Source organism: Schistocerca americana, chromosome 2 (assembly GCF_021461395.2).
Source record: "Schistocerca americana isolate TAMUIC-IGC-003095 chromosome 2, iqSchAmer2.1, whole genome shotgun sequence".
NCBI lineage: Eukaryota > Metazoa > Arthropoda > Insecta > Orthoptera > Acrididae > Schistocerca > Schistocerca americana.
This window is the reverse complement of record NC_060120.1, coordinates 865840704-865850617: the sequence shown is the minus strand read 5'-3', so window position 1 is coordinate 865850617 and position 9914 is coordinate 865840704. Positions and strand designations below refer to the sequence as shown.

Here is a 9914-nt window from a genome sequence, read left to right as displayed (position 1 = left end):
AGGGGTAATCGGTTCTACGACAACCTTCGTCAAACACCGTTCTGCATGAAGTGTCGAATGCATACAGAACGTTCGTACACAGGCTCTGCTGAAGTTAACACGCCTCGCGCTCTGAATTTCGTTTTATTACCGTTGACCGGGCATTTCGTAGCAATTGTCGGTTGTTCCGCAGCAATTGATAGTTGTTCCTTTGCAAAAGTCGGTTGTTTCTTCTAAATGGTCAAGCAGCGTAATAATGCGGATGGGCAGGAGGAGTTACTACCCGCACAGAGTTTCATGGAGCATCAGAGTAAGTTCTTGTGCAATCGAGCAGCGAGTCTACTCCCAGTGTAACTAAAGCTGTGGACGTAACAAGGGAGAGGGCGCCTCGTCATGCCGTGGCTCTCCCACGGACGTTATTTACGCTTGTCTCTGCAAGCAAAAGCTCAGATGGTTCAAATGTCTCTGAGCACTATGGGACTTAATATCTGAGGTCATCAGTCCTCTCGAACTTAAAACTACTTAAACCTAACTAACCTAATGACATCACACACATCTATGCCCGAGCAGGATTCGAACCTGCGATCGTAGCGGTCGCGCGGTTCCAGACTGTAGCGCCTAGAACCGTTCGGTCACCCCGGCCGGCAAGCACAAGTACGTTAAAAGAATATGTGGTTTCGGTGAGACTGTATATACTTTATACTTCAGTATGGGCTATTTCTGCCAGAGGTTCATTTTCAAGTGTACTAAGTGAGCGGTAACTTAGTATAATACCATTTTCCGTAACAGATGTAATTGTACTTGCGTCGGCGGTACGTATTTGAAAACTGCAGCGGTACAGAGACGATTAACATGGCACTTGGGCAAGGCTGACACGCAGAATCGTGAAGTACTCTGCTCACGAAAAGAGAGCAAAAAAGTAACTCACACACGTCTGTGCGGTGGGCCTCGATTCGTAGTAGCTGTTCGAATCTCGGGGGTGTCGGAAGTTCTACAGGTGCTATTAATTCTTTTTTGTGAAGGAGAATTTTCTTTTTTTTTTTACTCTTTCTTTTTCCTGTTCTTTATTCCTTATCTTCAAGGTGCCGACACATTAACTTTCGGATTCTGCAGTTTTAGAGGCAGAGGGTGGTCCGATGCCGTTCCTGCCGCCACGGCTTGCCCCTACCCCCTCCCCACCCCACCCCTGGTGACGAAATTTGTTTAGGCTACCCCACCTGTCTGCTCCAAGTCTTATCCCATGCAAAAGTGTGCGAACGTTTTTTAAATGTTTGCGTCTAGCGTGAGATATGCTTTAGGTACCAGCCCAGAATTCTCCTAGACGAATGGGGGAAACCGCCTAAAATCGACATTCAGGCTCGCCTGGACACCGGTCCTCCTCGTTAATGCGCCGGGCGGATTCGTCTCCGAGGCTAGCGCTGCCCTTGAAGAGGGTATTTTATTGTTACATTAGCAGTTATTTGTTTTTTTTTATGAAAAACCTCACTTATATCGAGACGAGGCCTTAACTTAGTTCAGCAGGAAAAAAAAGTGAATTGCCGAACTTTGGATCCAAAGGTCGCAGGATTTCTATCTGTTACATATTGCGTCTTTAAGCTGTAACAAGTCTGTCTGCGGCGGCGGTCGGGCGAGACAAACACGCTGCAGCAGAGAACTGCGGCCAAGCCATTCGTTGGCAGCAACTGTACGTAAGAGCCGGGGGAGCACGGGAAAATTTCTGAAGAGTACGATCAAATTTAGCTTGCCACACGGTTTCGCCAAGCCGCGGATAGCCGAAATCGACGAATGGTTCATTGTGAAACTATGTTTACCTTCAGAGGATGTATGTTGTTAATGTGGTCTTCAGTCCAGAGACTGGTTTGATGCAGCTCTCCATGCTACTCTATCCTGTTCAAGGTTCTTCATCTCCCAGTACTTACTGCAACCTACATCCTTCTGAATCTGTTTAGTGTATTCATCTCTTGGTCTTACTCTACGTTTTTACCCTCCACGCTGCCCTCCAATACTAAATTGGTGATCCCTTGATGCTAGAGGATGTATATGGATTTAAATTTGATTAACTTCAGAATATATGATAACTAACTGAAACCACCGACAGGTGTTGTTGATATACCTCGATGTGGACAGCTGGAAATGTATGCCCCGACCGGGACTCGAACCCGGGATCTCCTGCTTACATGGCAGACGCTCTATCCATCTGAGCCACCGACGACCCAGACCAATAGCGCGACTGCAGCGACTTATCCCCTGCACGCTTCCCGTGAGACTCACATTCCCAACCGTCCACAATTCTACGTATGTAATATACCTTATAGACATTTGCCCATTCGCTGCAGTCGCGCTATTCATCTGTTTCCTCGGTGGCTCAGATGGATAGAGCGTCTGCCATGTAAGCAGGAGATCCCGGGTTCGAGTCGCGGTCGGGGCACACATTTTCAGCTGTCCACATCGAGGTATATCAACAACACCTGTCGGCAGCTGAGGGTTTCAGTTAGTCATCATTTATTCCAGGGAAAAGCTGCACGGTCATCAACAGTATTCTGTTCTTTCGAGAACAGTTACTGTCTTCATATATATTCAGAATATATTTTCTACTAAAGGAAACTCAGAACTAAGACACCAACAACTCATTGACAACATTACGCGAGAGACTGACTTCATATTTCTCATAGGCAAAATTATCAAGCTATCAATATCGGTGGCTGGGTTGGGATTACACATTATTGGAGCAGGTAAGTGAAGTTCCCTTTGAAGTTCCGGATGAATACATTTAGTTACTACTGGCGGATTAGGGGAGGGTTATCCAAATAACACATCAGAAGTGGACAACGAATACGCACTTATACACACTCTAAAACAGAAACAAAACAAAAAAGAGGCACCGCGATGGAATTGTCTGAATTGGAGGGAGATCTGTAGATGTGATGCACATGTACGGGCAAACAAATTATTACAATTTCAGAAAAATTGGATGATTTCTTCAAGAGAAATCGCTTCACAAACTGAGCGAGACAATAACGCGTTGGTCCACCTCTGGACCTTGTGCAGGCAGTTATTCGACTTGGCACCGATTGATAGAGTTGTGCGTTGTCATCCTGAGGGATAGCGTACCAAATTCTGTCCAACTGGCACGTTAGGTCGTCAAAATCCTGAAATGGCGATAGAGCCCTGTCCATAATGCTCCAGACAATCTCAACTGGGGAGAGGTCCGGCAACCTTGTTAGCCAAGATAGAGTATCGCAAGCACGAAGACAGTTAGTAGAAATTCTCGCCATGTGGGGATGGGTATTATCTTGCTGAAATGTAAGCCCAGGGTGTCTTGGCATAAAGGGCAACAAAACGAGGCATAGAATATCGTCAGCGTACTGCTGAGCTTTTAGGGCGCCGCATATGACAACCAGAGGGGTCCGGCAATGACAGGATTTGGCACCCCAGACCAAGACTCCCGGTTGTCGGGGCCTATGGCGGGCGTCAGTCAGGTTCGTACCCCACGGCTGTTCAAGGCGTCTATAGACACGTCTTCGACCTGTAATCTCGCTGAATGGAGTAGAAATGTCTCCAGTAATGAGTCCCGGGTCGAACTGAGCCACGATGATCACCAGAACTTCCGGAAACTATAGGGGCTGAAGCGGGAATTTTCCTCTACATCCCACAACAAATTCCGAAGTTTTTTCAACCGAAATTGGCAGAGAATCAGATGCATCATTTACTGAACGCCACTCGTACTTCGTGGCAGTGAAGTGATGTGAATATTCCAGTCGGTTGTATGGAACAAGCGCAGTAATGGGAGCCGACAAGGAGACGTGACAGAATGCTAGAAAGGAGCAGCTGAAATTTCCCCTTTGAATGTAAAGAAAGACTCTGCTGGTAAACTTCTACGTTATTTGATACTGAAACAGCTGAGTAAAACTGAATGTACTCAGACAGTTTTCTCTTTACTTATTCTGATCATTTCTAAACTGACACACAATATTTTAGCGCAACGCAATCTGACTTTTAATAATCCCTACAAAAGAATAGCCCTGACTAACAATAACCTATCCTTCAGGAATCACTTACTTCATCAAAATCTTCGTTACTCGAACTACTGGAATACAGCGAGCGCCAATACTGCCAGCTAAATAAAAGATTCAAACTACTGGAAGCACTAACTACTGATAGGCATATAGTTAGCAAATGAAAGATTTTGATAGAGAACAAACAATGTATTTACCTTAATAGTGTTCAAAAGTCATACCATATACATAAATTCGTGACATCCAGTTTGGTAAATTTCCTTTCTCTGACGGACACACGTCCAGATCGTCCGCTCATATTAACATCTCAAAACTCTGGCATCTCTCTCCCCGCATCGACCACTGCTGGCGGTTCTCTTCCAACTGTCCAGCGCTACGCGCTGTTCACATGCAACTGCCCAACACTACACTAACGAATAATCCAACAATGAGTCGAACCAGCCACAGACTACACACAGCGCAGTCAGCGAATTTTAATACAGAGCGCTACGTGGTCTCACCAACATAAAAACCTAAACAGCCTACTTACACATCCTTGTTTGAATGTGTCCATGACCATACTGGGGATAAATTTACCCAGTTTGTTGGTTCATCAACTCAGCTGCTGGACATGTACTACTCATACCTACTACTCATACCCACGTAACACAGCTTAAGAACAATGGCAGAAAAAATATCCTAACCGACAGGGGTGAGTGTCATGCATTGTCATCACAATCATTTTCAAACTCGACAGCAATTGTCTTAACTAATTTCCGAGAGAACATTGCGATGGGAGCTGCATGCACTGGAGTTGTGTAGTCGAGATCCTCGCAAAGGGCCATTACTCACAAAGGTTCATAAAGCTGCCGTCTCGAAAGGATTAACATTATGAAAAAACCAATCATTCACAAGAACAGAATCGTCTTCATCCTTATTGTGGAATCACTTGAAAACACTGCCACCTTACGCTTCTTTTTAGGTTTAATGATGTCACTGTCACTGGATTCTTCCTCCGTACCATAAAAGCGTTCATTCACATAGTTATCCCGACCTTCATTCTCACTAGGGACATCTGAATAATCATCGCCAATAACCACCAAAAATGTTACAGATTCGTTGATTTCCTATAGTTTTCTGAACAGAGCCTCTATAAATGTAGGAGTGACTTCAAGACGAAAGTTCAAATGGTTCAAATGGCTCTGAGCACTATGGGACTTAACTTCTGAGGTCATCAGTCCCCTAGAACTTAGAACTACTTAAACCTAACTAACCTAAGGACATCACACCCATCCATCCCCGAGGCAGGATTCGAACCCGCAACCGTAGCAACAGCGCGGTTCCGGACTGAAGCGCCTAGAACCGCTCGGCCACAGCGGCCGGCTAAAATAGATCAGAGCGGATGGCATCAATAGACAACGTTTGGAGAATACGAATTATCTTGAGATCTCTCTGTAGCGAATTACGCGCAAAACGCGAGTCGGCTTGGAATCCGTCCGAAATGAGTTAAATGGGGCGCATAAAACACAAACTGAAGCGTGGTTCACTGGAGGTGCGTCGTATGCCAACAAGTCATGATTTTGCCTCTTTTCAAATGATGGAAGACTTCTAGTGCACGGAACAGACCACCCAATGTGCCCCATGTGTGACGAGTGTAGTTCAGTCCGGAGGTGAATGTGTGATGTTATTGGGGTGTTCCTCATGCAATATGATTGGTTCACTCATTCAGATTACCGTGATTATGAGCTGGATGTTCACTTCATCATCCATGATGACTATTCTGTGGACACTTCCTTCCAATATAACAACAATCATCTCCACAGTGTAGGGCAGAGGCTTTACTTTAATTTACGAGAAGGCGTGCAGAAGCCGCGACCTCAGCCCTGTCCAGTCTCCTGACAAACAGAGAGTAGTTAAATAAAGCCGGTCGGTGTGGCAGATCGGTTCTAGGCGCTTCAATCTGGAACCGCGCGACCGCTATAGTCGCAGGTTCGAATCCTGCCTCGGGCATAGATGTGTGTGATGTCCTTAGGTTAGTTAGGTTTAAGTAGTTCTAAGTTCTAGGGGACTGATGACCTCAGATGTTAAGTCCTATAGTGCTCAGAGACATTTGAATCATTTTTGAGTTAAATAAAATTTAATTTACATTTTCGATTGTAGATTGGAATTGCTCGTGAAATTGCGGATCTAATCACAATAGTCACATGTTGTCAGATTATTAATTCAAAAGAAGATGAAATTAATTGGTGAATAAATAATGTTAGATAAATTTTCCCTATCAATCAGAGACCACCGTGGGCTTGGCTGAACAGATGACTATTGTCTCGTGGGACGGAGTTGTTTTCCGGAACACTTATTAATTATTCCTAATAATTTACAAGATGGCGAATTTCTGCGCAGGATGCCGAGCCGTTACTTCGAATATTAAGCCCGTGTTACCTCGAGGCGCAATGCTACCAGACCTACCGGCCTTTGTGGGATTGGGCGCCATTTCAAGTCTTTCAGCTTCTGAAATGATCGCCAAGCTATCACTGTCTGGAATAAATCGTAACTATCACCCTTGTTAGGTTGATCACGAGGCCAACGGCCTTGCCGCAGAGGTAACATCGGTTTCCATCAGATCACCGAAGTTAAGCGCTGTAGGTCTGCCGAGCGCTGCTGTTGCCAAGCGGTGTGCATGCAGCCCTTGTGAGGTAGACTGAGGAGCTACTTGATTGAGAAATAGCGGCTCCGGTCTCATAAACCGACATGCGGCCGGGAGAGCGGTGTGCTGACTACACACCCCTCCATATCCACATCCAGTGACGCCTCTGGCCTGAGGATGACACGGCGGCCGGTCGGTGCCTTTGGGCCTTCCAAGGCCTGTTCATACAGAGTTTAGTTTTTAGGTTGACCACGGGGTCCTGTTTCAGTCGTTGGAGGACTACTACGGTGTGGCGTTGACAGATGACGGGAGATGCTTTTTCCACCCCAGTCGGTTGCAGTTTTAGGTCGGCAGCACTTCGTGATAGCACTAGCGCGGGTGTTGCCGCCGGTTTCATGTCTGTGTGACTGTATTCCATACTTCGTAGCAGTCATGGACAGAGCAGCTCGTGTTAGTAATACCTTTGTTCAGTGATATACGACCCAGTCACATTAATGTGACTACCGTCTACAGTTCGACGTTAACGTGCAATAATCACTCACAGACGGTAGGTGGCAGTACAAGCAGTGGAGAGTACAAGAAGGGTGTCGGCGAACGTGGAAATCAGTGCAGTTGTTGTAATGCGGAAACGGAGCGATTTACCTGACGTCCAAAAAGGCACGATCACTGACTTTCGGGTCAAAGGTGGAAGATTTTACGAAATGACAACCGTGTAAAATGTTCTCTCCCGCTGTGGTTAAAGTATACCGTGCGTGGAGAAATGACGCCATGGAACGTTAATCGAGAAACCTAGTGCAGCTGGTCAGGGCTCTAGAGTCTTCATGGCTCCACATCTCAGTCAAGACCAACCAGAACCACACTGACTCTCTTCCTGCACGTCTCGCAGCGGTCCGAGCTGCAAAAGATGGTTATTCAGGCTTTTGTCAGGCGGTCACATTAATGTGACTGGACGGTTTATTTTGTGTACGATTTGTATACAACTGTAAGGAGAGGTGGGCTACAGAGTGGTGCAGCAACTGTCGTCACAGGAAAGCTGAACAGGAGCAGAAATGAATAGTGAACAAATTAACACAATAAACGGAAAAATTACTTAACTTGTATTTCTCCAGGCATATGAAGACTCATTACAAATAATGCAGCAAGAATGACAGTCCAGGAATATCAATATCAACAAGGTTGGGGCTCGCTGTGCTAACTACAAATGATGGTGTCGTATCAAAGAGGCTGCAAGTACAAGTGGGTTGAGTGGCTGCCACTGGCTATCATATGTAGCTGCCGTAAAGCTCGTGGTAAGGAACTGCTGGAGGCGTGACTCGGGGTATGCATCACTAGATCCGCCAGATCTCGTGTGACCACCATCGACGTCAGACAGACACATTGCAGTTCCGTTCCCAACTTTTACGTTGAGTGGTACAGATATGTGATACCACAGTTTACATTCGCACTTATTTCGGTCGTGATTTTTTAGTGATTCTTCAGCTAGTATCTTGAATGATAGGCGCGACGAAGTTATTCATGTTCCCACGATAAATTGTTTGTGCTTCCCCTGCCTGGACTTCATTCGACGCAGACCGCTTGGCTGTTAATTACTTCCAGTGTAATTATCAGTTTGCGCCAACTCTCTCTCTCAACCTAAAAATGAGCTGGACGACTTAATCATATTTTATTTCATCTACTTTTGTCTCGAGCTGCAGCAAAACGGTTTCATGCCAGGATATTGCTTAAATTGTATGTAAATTAACTGCAAAAACAAAGTAACATGGTTCCTCGCATTTCTCGTGTTTACGGTCAATACATCCGAATTTTTACGAGATTTGTTTTGTCTTTCGGTCTGTAGCATTCTTCTGTTGCCTCATATCAAAAGGTTTTATTTAGCTACCAGAAACATCTGCTAGACAAGAAGGACATTGGAAGGTGACACTAATTATTCCAGCTATTAGGGAATCAGGTACAGAATGTTCCATTAATTCCTCATCCATCCATTTATCAGTGTAGTATCACCTACAACAGGGCTGGACGTACGGATAACCTGGTTTAACGAACACTCCCCCCACCTCGACTGTACCACTTTTTCACCCCTTTCTAATTCCTTAGAAAATGTGTGGGCTGTTTGGAACAGTGAGTGAAACATAGCGGTCAGCATCCGAGCAATTTGGAAGCTCTGCAGCGTCGAATAACCAACGAGTGACTGCGGCAGAAAATGCTGTACCTGAAGATGGTCAAATGGCTCTAAGCACTATCGGACTTAACATCTCAGGTCATCAGTCCTCTACACTTAGAACTACTTAAACCTAACTAACCTAAAGACATCACAAACATCCATGCCCAAGGCAGGATTCGAACCTGCGACCGTAGCAGCAGCGCGGTTCCGGACTGAAGCGCCTAGAACCGCTCGGCCACAGCGGCCGGCGTACCTGAAGAAATTGTGGACTATCTTCCTTGCCGAATTGAAGCCATCACCAAGTCTGTGTGCTGTGTTAAACGGTATTAGCGTGAAGTCTGCTGGGGTGATTAATTTTCGTGTCTCCCGTTCTTACGTAGTGTCGTAATTTTCAACAATGCACTATGACGTAAATCGCTTCGTAACGTTGCCTAGCACCAGTCCTGAAGACATTCTTTTTGGAGAAAGATCAGTTCGGGAAGTGCGCTCTCGAGGAAAGATTATTCAGGGGTCTAGTGAAGCAGGGGATACAACCCGTCGGCCTTGACCAATGACGTCAGAATTGGCCGGAGAGTATTTATTGCACAGATGAAAGAGCTGACGAGACTGTTCAGAAACAAAGGAATGCGAGAGACGACATATATCAAGGCAAGTAATATTTTCACGTGATAGATATCGCATGTTTGTGTCGTATTATTTCTGTGGAAAATGAAGGGGAAAAATGGATATAAATATTGGTAGCATAGAACACTTCACGTCACATATACATGGGTTGTATCTCGAACCTCATTCGAACTGTATTGGTTAACTCCAATACGGGATACAAGTTTAGCGTAAGTCGATTTCCTCGTTTTCGTTAGCATTAATATCCTGTTGTTCAGATGAACTATATAGGTCAACTGAAGCATGGGATACAAATTTTACATGTGTTGTTTCTTTCGCCTCCGCTACCACTAATAGTATGTTCTTGCGTAGATAGTAGTACTACCGATGATAGAAGGAGCTACGCACGTAATATTTGTATCCAATGCTTCCGTTGACCTATATATATGTACACTGATAACGAAAATGTGGAAATGGACGTATGTTACATTTGCAGCCTGTACCTCAGTTGAACTACGTGAAAAGGCAATAA

At 45.2% G+C, this 9914-nt stretch overlaps 2 non-coding genes across 2 annotated transcripts; one reads left to right on the top strand and one right to left on the bottom strand.

The window, feature by feature from the left end:
* Positions 1-776: 776 nt before the first annotated feature.
* On the top strand, positions 777-883 carry LOC124596753. The gene has a single exon (XR_006978388.1). It is a non-coding gene; the product is annotated as a U6 spliceosomal RNA (small nuclear RNA).
* A 1234-nt stretch (positions 884-2117) lies between these two features.
* Positions 2118-2192, bottom strand: Trnat-ugu. The gene has a single exon. It is a non-coding gene; the product is annotated as a tRNA-Thr (tRNA).
* Between the last annotated feature and the right edge of the window lie 7722 nt (positions 2193-9914).